The sequence below is a fragment of the Caretta caretta genome, chromosome 28, assembly GCF_965140235.1.
Source record: "Caretta caretta isolate rCarCar2 chromosome 28, rCarCar1.hap1, whole genome shotgun sequence".
Classification (NCBI taxonomy): Eukaryota; Metazoa; Chordata; order Testudines; family Cheloniidae; genus Caretta; species Caretta caretta.
In genome coordinates this window covers 12,658-21,143 of record NC_134233.1, presented here as the reverse complement: position 1 = coordinate 21,143, position 8,486 = coordinate 12,658, and the positions used below count along the sequence as shown (strand labels likewise).

The window sequence follows — 8,486 nt, the reverse complement described above, 5'->3', positions numbered from 1 at the left end:
AGAGCGGCAGCGGCTGTCCAAGTTAAGTCTCTGCCGAAGGGTTCGGTAGCTAGAAGTATTTGAGCCATTGAGGCTCCTCGTTTAGGGGCGGGAGTCCTCTAAACTCTCCCCATTCTGAATGGGCACGTGAGGGGTGGGCGGGAGCTCGTTGCACGGAGAGAGCGTGCGTTTCCTCCGAGGGAAGGTCGATCGCTGGCAGAGTGACCTGTCCGTAACTAGAGATGCTCCGTTCTCAGTTCTTCTTCTCTCGTACGCAGCACTGGGTTGGCATGACAGGTCACCGCTTCCACCTTGCGTTTTCCTCTACGTGGTGGTGGTTTTCCGAGGAGGATGTGAGCATCCTAGTTAGCGATGGGCCCCCGTTTTGGTGGGACACGGGGAGGGCCACCGATATGTGGATGAGCGTGTTTGGGGTGGGTGGGTGCTTCTCTCGGGGGGGGGGTAATGTTTAGTAGGTGTTCCTTCTCTTTAGGAAGCAGTATGTAGGTGAGGTCATCTTTTGTATCGTGTATCTGGGAGCTTTGCGAGTAGGTTTTCGGTCAAGCTTTGTTTGTATTTGCAGATGCTTCCACATCCAGTACCGTGTCACGTCATTCCGTGGAGTGTCATGACTACTTCTCTGTGACTGTCATGTTAGCATATGGGAGCGAAGGTCCGTGTACAAAGGACAAGAAGATCTTGAGAGCAGGAGCGGCTGTCAAAGTTAAGTCTCTGCCGAAGGGTTCGGTAGCCAGAAGTATTTGAGCCATTGAGGCTCCTCATTTAGGGGCGGGAGTCCTCTAAACTCTCCCCATTCTGAATGGGCACGTGAGGGGTGGGCGGGAGCTCGTTGCACGGAGAGAGCGTGCGTTTCCTCCGAGGGAAGGTCGATCGCTGGCAGAGTGACCTGTCCGTAACTAGAGATGCTCCGTTCTCAGTTCTTCTTCTCTCGTACGCAGCACTAGTTTTGCATCACAGGTCACCGCTTCCAACTTGTGTTCTCCTCTACGTGGTGGTGGTTTTCCGAGGAGGATGTGAGCATCCTAGTTAGCGATGGGCCCCCGTTTTGGTGGGACACGGGGAGGGCCACCGATATGTGGATGAGCGTGTTGTGGGTGGGTGGGTGCTTCTCTCGGGGGGGGGGGTTATGTTTAGTAGGTGTTCCTTCTCTTTAGGAAGCAGTATGTAGGTGAGGTCATCTTTTGTATCGTGTATCTGGGAGCTTTGCGAGTAGGTTTTCGGTCAAGCTTTGTTTGTATTTGCAGATGCTTCCACATCCAGTACCGTGTCACGTCATTCCGTGGAGTGTCATGACTACTTCTCTGTGACTGTCATGTTAGCATATGGGAGCGAAGGTCCGTGTACAAAGGACAAGAAGATCTTGAGAGCAGGAGCGGCTGTCAAAGTTAAGTCTCTGCCGAAGGGTTCGGTAGCTAGAAGTATTTGAGCCATTGAGGCTCCATGTTTAGGGGCGGGAGTCCTCTAAACTCTCCCCATTCTGAATGGGCACGTGAGGGGTGGGCGGGAGCTCGTTGCACGGAGGGAGCGTGCGTTTCCCCCGAGGGAAGGTCGATCGCTGGCAGAGTGACCTGTCCGTAACTAGAGATGCTCCGTTCTCAGTTCTTCTTCTCTCGTACGCAGCACTGGGTTGGCATGACAGGTCACCGCTTCCACCTTGCGTTTTCCTCTACACGGTGGTGGTTTTCTGAGGAGGATGTGAGCATCCTAGTTAGCGATGGGCCCCTGTGGTGTAGGGAAAGGGGGAGAGCCACCACTATGTAGAAGCGTAGCCATTTTCCATGTGGATGAGAGTGTTCTATGTGGGGGGTGTAATGTGGAGTAGCTGTTCCCTCTCAAGGAATCGGTATGTAGGTGAGGTCATCTTTCATATTGTGGTGTCGGGAGCTTTGTGAGTAGAGTTTATAACTGAGGTTTGCAGTCAAGCTTTGTTTTTACTTTCAAATGCGTCCAGATGCAGTACCGAGTAGTCTCATTCCGTGGAGGGTCGTGATTACTTCTCTTTGACCGTCACGACATCGCTGTACGGTTGTCAACGTACGGGAGCAAAGGCCCACGTACAAAGGACAAGAAGATCTTGAGAGCGGCAGCGGCTGTCCAAGTTAAGTCTCTGCCGAAGTGTTCGGTAGCCAGAAGTATTTGAGCCATTGAGGCTCCTCATTTAGGGGCGGGAGTCCTCTAAACTCTCCCCATTCTGAATGGGCACGTGAGGGGTGGGCGGGAGCTCGTTGCACGGAGGGAGCGTGCATTTCCCCCGAGGGAAGGTCGATCGCTGGCAGAGTGACCTGTCCGTAACTAGAGATGCTCCGTTCTCAGTTCTTCTTCTCTCGTACGCAGCACTAGTTTTGCATCACAGGTCACCGCTTCCAACTTGTGTTCTCCTCTACGCGGTGGTGGTTTTCCGAGGAGGATGTGAGCATCCTAGTTAGCGATGGGTCACAATGTGGTGGGACATGTGGAGGGCCACCAGTATGTGGATGAGACTGTTTAGGGTGGGTGGGTGCTTCTCTGAGGGGGCTGTAATGTTTAGTAGGTGTTCCTTCTCTTAAGGAAGCAGTATGCAGGTGAAGTCATGTTTCATGTTGTGTAGTTGGGCGCTTTGTGAGTCTGTTCGCAGTCCAGCTTTGTTCGTCTTTGCAGACGTGTCCAGATCCGGCACCGTGTCGTTCCGTGGAGGGTCGTGACTACTTCTCTGCGACCGTATCATGACATCGCCGTACGGCTGTCAACTTATGGGAGCAAAGGCCTGTGTACAAAGGACAAGAAGATCTTGAGAGCGGGAGCAGCTGTCAAAGTTAAGTCTCTGCCGAAGGGTTCGATAGTCAGAAGTATTTGTGCCATTAAGGCTTCTTGTTTAGGGACAGAAGTCCTGTAAACTCTGCTAGTTCTTAACTGGCGTGGGAGGGAGCTCATTGTACGGAGGGAGCGTGCGTTCTCCTTGGAGGAAGGTCGAGTGCTGGCAGAGTGACCTTTCTGTAACTAGAGATGCTCCATTCTCTGTTCTTCTCTCTTACGCAGCACTGGGCTTGCATCACTGGTCACCACTACCTTGTTTGTCTGTCCTCTACTGGGTGTTGGTTTCCTCAGGAGGATGTGAGCATTGTAGTTAGCGATGGGCCCCAGTCAGGGTGGGAAAAGGCTGTGAGTATTGTGTAATTTTTCAGTATGTTGCGTGTTCATTTTAACTATATAGAAGTAGTCGGTTGCTCCTTCATTGTGGGTATGAATGCGTCAGGGCTCTTTCGGCGTGTTGAATAGGTCAGCTTAGCAAAGGGAATGTAGTATTGTGCCGTTGTGGATTTAGCAATAATGTGGCATTTATTGTTTGCGTGCCACAGGGGGATCGGAGTCCAGAACAGAGGGAATTGGCTGGGGCAAGCGCAGCCCGTTTGGTCTACATGGCGCCGGCGGGAGCAGAGGAGCCGGTTGCATCCATGAGGTAAGTGTTAAGTTAGAGCCTTTGGTGCACTTCTCTCAATGGGAGTGTGGTCTTTGCTTTGTTAGGTGAGGTGGGCTTATTACGCACGGGTTCTCCACCAGTTTTGTACGTGTGAGACAAGAGATGGAGAAGACAACATTTGGGTTAAGGTGTCGCTTCTTATCTAGAAGAAGGTTGGATTTAGGTGGATGGTTAGTGAGCGTGTTGTCACGTGTGCCCTAAAACGTTGAGTATTGTTTTTCCTCGAACGTATTGTGGATGTGTGGTGCAGGTGTGGAGATGCGTTTGATATCTTTTGGGGCAGGGGTAGCGGTGGGGAGGGGAGCGTGGAAAATATGTAGGGGGACTGAGAGTTGCAATACTAGGGAGGGGTGAGGGATCTCATGACCCGTGATTCCAGGGTTTGTTACCGTAGATAGTTTCTTGCAGAAATAGGGTGGGATGTGTTGTATCATCCTTGGGTTTGACGGTCAGTACTCATTTATTTTGCGTTTGCAGGTACTTAAGAGGCTTCAGGAGGTGTGGTTTGGAGAAGAATGTCGGGCAAGGTGCGTGTGAGTACTCTTACGGTCCTTCGCGGGGATGACAGCGGTGGAGGGAAAATAGAGAGCCGACCTCACATGCTTCCAAGCTGTGTCTCGTCACATATCACTGGCGCGCGCTGCTTTTCGTCACGTACGTAGCTAATTTCGGTATCGGTTGGGCAGCGGTTTGGTGGGAGGAGAGGGAGCGGAGCGTCACTCGATCGGCCATCACTGGTAGCAATGGTTACCATCGGGCGGGGACGAACGAAGGGTCACAGGAAGCTGCTGTGAGGTTTTCTCAGTGCGTGTGTCTGAATCGCAGATGTTAGCGCTGGATACTTTATAGGCATTGGTGTGTTTTCAGCGTCTAAGGATAATGAGCTGATGATGAAAATGCGTGATGAAATGAAGAGGAGATAATGCGGGCGCATCCGGGGGCACGGAAACGTGACAGTCCCGTGCGGAGGTAGAGGAAATCATCGTTCAGTCGAGGTAAGTATCGACTAAATCGTGAATACGGAGAAACATTTCCTATATTTGCATGCTGCGGGGTTCTGAGCAAAGAGATCGTCAAGCTGCGTTTTGAGTTTAATATCGGAAGGAGATATCGGGATTCGGGTAGGGAGCACAGTAGCGTCGGTGAAGTACGATCGATTTTCAGCGTGCAGGTTTCCCGTCAGTCAAGGTGCTCGGTCCTCAACTCTTGTCATAAATATTGGGGTGCGAAGTCCCGGTGATAATGTATTCTCTTCCTCTACTCACCAGCGGTGTTTTCCAAAGATGGTTCAAGATACTCTTTATGCTGTCGGTCGGTGCGCAAGCGTCGGCAAGTGCAAGCGTTGTAAAGTTTTTTGTCATTGTAGGTTCTGTGCGAAGATGGGGTCCGATTTGGCAAAGAACCAGTGAAGTTGAAGTATGACTGTGGGGGACACGAAGTACTCGTTTCTCAAACTGGAAGCGGATTCGATGTCAGGTTTGCAAGTTAAGTATGGTTATCGCTTGTGGTATTTTTGTTGGTCTATTCTATGTCGAAGATGGGAAATGCGTTTCACCGGGTGCACGTCAATGGGAATTTCATGTGCTTTTGTCGTGTGTGTTTTAGAAAATGAGATGTTTAGCATTCGTTCTGCAGCCGTCGAACGTGCGAATCTGTTTGTCATCCTTATAGGAAGCCATTTCCGTCCGTGCGGTCCGAAGATATCGGTGTTACCGGAGAATAGTTCGGCGTGCTTCGTTCGGAAGAATCGGGGTTCGAACGTATATTTTTTGGGTTGCAATGTGAAGTGTCCTCTGTTCGATGGCTGGAACATAGTAGAGCAGCAGGGCCGGTGTCACTGCGTTCTGGTATCTAGCAGAACCGCCAATATCACAAAATGTCCTTATTGGCGGTTGCGCAATCTCAACCGCAGAGATCGGGTTCATTTGTTCGGTCACTCGTGTGAAGTAGTTCCTGTAATTACTTGCACAAAACGTAACTTTCTTTTGAAAGGAGTAGTTAGTTTGCCACTTGAAATGTTCCAGCCATCGAAGTCTCAAGAGAACACTGTAAGGGGTTGTATCATTGTTTTGGGCATTCCGAAGTGTTTGTCACTCATTTCAATATCGTTGCACATACAGCATGTGCAGAGCTGTAATGTATAGCTTGGGTTGCGGTCAGATGACCCATTTAGTCATCCATGTGGTAGCGTGCTAATTATTGCAGTGATTTAGAAACCACGGTGCAGTGCAGTCAAACAGCTAGAAGGCTGACGTCATTTCCAATTTGTCAGCCTCTCGGCTGTTTCGCTGCACTGCACCATGGTTGGGACTGTCCCGGACAGTCTTCGACTTAACTTTGTGCATGCGGAGGTGCTGCTGAGGGAGCATTCTGGCCGGTTGCTAGGTGAGGTATAGTTGAGCCCCATACCCACCTGTCACAATGCTTGCAAGGGTTTGTACAGGTGATGTTTTGAAGTATAGGTATGTAATAGATCACCAAAAGCAACATTTACATTTCATTTCCATAGAGTATAGGAACGTACAGAATGCCTAACAATGTTTTAGTTTGCATTGAACATGTATGCAGTGTCCAATATTCGGAAGCTGTTACTGTACCCGATGCCAGGTAGAGCCAATAAAAACACTGTGCTGCTGAACAATGAATCTGTCCTCCTGCACTTTGGTCTGGTGGTCTGTTGTATGAGCCCAAAAGAGCCCTGAACCAACTTGTGCAATGTGTCTCCAAATCAGGGGGTACCCTGCCTTTGGATGGGAGGATGTGCTGGCATGGTAAGGGGTTTGGGGTTTAGGGTCAGGGTCAAGGGTCGGGTTTAGGGGGTTTGGGGGTTTGGGGGTTTGGGGGTTTGGGTTTGGGTTTGGGTTAGGGTTAGGGTTAGGGTTAGGGTTAGGGTTAGGGTTAGGGTTAGGGTTAGGGTTAGGGTTAGGGTTAGGGTTAGGGTTAGGGTTAGGGTTAGGGTTAGGGTTAGGGTTAGGGTTAGGGTTAGGGTTAGGGTTAGGGTTAGGGTTAGGGTTAGGGTTAGGGTTAGGGTTAGGGTTAGGGTTAGGGTTAGGGTTAGGGTTAGGGTTAGGGTTAGGGTTAGGGTTAGGGTTAGGGTTAGGGTTAGGGTTAGGGTTAGGGTTAGGGTTAGGGTTAGGGTTAGGGTTAGGGTTAGGGTTAGGGTTAGGGTTAGGGTTAGGGTTAGGGTTAGGGTTAGGGTTAGGGTTAGGGTTAGGGTTAGGGTTAGGGTTAGGGTTAGGGTTAGGGTTAGGGTTAGGGTTAGGGTTAGGGTTAGGGTTAGGGTTAGGGTTAGGGTTAGGGTTAGGGTTAGGGTTAGGGTTAGGGTTAGGGTTAGGGTTAGGGTTAGGGTTAGGGTTAGGGTTAGGGTTAGGGTTAGGGTTAGGGTTAGGGTTAGGGTTAGGGTTAGGGTTAGGGTTAGGGTTAGGGTTAGGGTTAGGGTTAGGGTTAGGGTTAGGGTTAGGGTTAGGGTTAGGGTTAGGGTTAGGGTTAGGGTTAGGGTTAGGGTTAGGGTTAGGGTTAGGGTTAGGGTTAGGGTTAGGGTTAGGGTTAGGGTTAGGGTTAGGGTTAGGGTTAGGGTTAGGGTTAGGGTTAGGGTTAGGGTTAGGGTTAGGGTTAGGGTTAGGGTTAGGGTTAGGGTTAGGGTTAGGGTTAGGGTTAGGGTTAGGGTTAGGGTTAGGGTTAGGGTTAGGGTTAGGGTTAGGGTTAGGGTTAGGGTTAGGGTTAGGGTTAGGGTTAGGGTTAGGGTTAGGGTTAGGGTTAGGGTTAGGGTTAGGGTTAGGGTTAGGGTTAGGGTTAGGGTTAGGGTTAGGGTTAGGGTTAGGGTTAGGGTTAGGGTTAGGGTTAGGGTTAGGGTTAGGGTTAGGGTTAGGGTTAGGGTTAGGGTTAGGGTTAGGGTTAGGGTTAGGGTTAGGGTTAGGGTTAGGGTTAGGGTTAGGGTTAGGGTTAGGGTTAGGGTTAGGGTTAGGGTTAGGGTTAGGGTTAGGGTTAGGGTTAGGGTTAGGGTTAGGGTTAGGGTTAGGGTTAGGGTTAGGGTTAGGGTTAGGGTTAGGGTTAGGGTTAGGGTTAGGGTTAGGGTTAGGGTTAGGGTTAGGGTTAGGGTTAGGGTTAGGGTTAGGGTTAGGGTTAGGGTTAGGGTTAGGGTTAGGGTTAGGGTTAGGGTTAGGGTTAGGGTTAGGGTTAGGGTTAGGGTTAGGGTTAGGGTTAGGGTTAGGGTTAGGGTTAGGGTTAGGGTTAGGGTTAGGGTTAGGGTTAGGGTTAGGGTTAGGGTTAGGGTTAGGGTTAGGGTTAGGGTTAGGGTTAGGGTTAGGGTTAGGGTTAGGGTTAGGGTTAGGGTTAGGGTTAGGGTTAGGGTTAGGGTTAGGGTTAGGGTTAGGGTTAGGGTTAGGGTTAGGGTTAGGGTTAGGGTTAGGGTTAGGGTTAGGGTTAGGGTTAGGGTTAGGGTTAGGGTTAGGGTTAGGGTTAGGGTTAGGGTTAGGGTTAGGGTTAGGGTTAGGGTTAGGGTTAGGGTTAGGGTTAGGGTTAGGGTTAGGGTTAGGGTTAGGGTTAGGGTTAGGGTTAGGGTTAGGGTTAGGGTTAGGGTTAGGGTTAGGGTTAGGGTTAGGGTTAGGGTTAGGGTTAGGGTTAGGGTTAGGGTTAGGGTTAGGGTTAGGGTTAGGGTTAGGGTTAGGGTTAGGGTTAGGGTTAGGGTTAGGGTTAGGGTTAGGGTTAGGGTTAGGGTTAGGGTTAGGGTTAGGGTTAGGGTTAGGGTTAGGGTTAGGGTTAGGGTTAGGGTTAGGGTTAGGGTTAGGGTTAGGGTTAGGGTTAGGGTTAGGGTTAGGGTTAGGGTTAGGGTTAGGGTTAGGGTTAGGGTTAGGGTTAGGGTTAGGGTTAGGGTTAGGGTTAGGGTTAGGGTTAGGGTTAGGGTTAGGGTTAGGGTTAGGGTTAGGGTTAGGGTTAGGGTTAGGGTTAGGGTTAGGGTTAGGGTTAGGGTTAGGGTTAGGGTTAGGGTTAGGGTTAGGGTTAGGGTTAGGGTTAGGGTTAGGGTTAGGGT

At 50.4% G+C, this 8,486-nt stretch overlaps 1 long non-coding RNA gene across 3 annotated transcripts; it reads left to right on the top strand.

The window, feature by feature from the left end:
- The first annotated feature begins 2,266 nt into the window (after nt 1-2,266).
- LOC125625467 (uncharacterized) lies at nt 2,267-6,092 on the top strand. 3 transcript variants are annotated; one of them, XR_012666223.1, is made up of 5 exons: nt 2,267-3,436; nt 3,935-4,111; nt 4,325-4,452; nt 4,824-4,933; nt 5,129-6,092. It is a non-coding gene; the product is annotated as an uncharacterized LOC125625467 (long non-coding RNA). The 3 variants fall into 3 exon arrangements; XR_007353563.2 differs by lacking the exon at nt 5,129-6,092 and having other exon boundaries at nt 2,267-3,138; nt 3,336-3,436; nt 4,824-5,116; XR_007353562.2 differs by lacking the exon at nt 5,129-6,092 and having other exon boundaries at nt 4,824-5,116.
- Nucleotides 6,093-8,486: the final 2,394 nt, after the last annotated feature.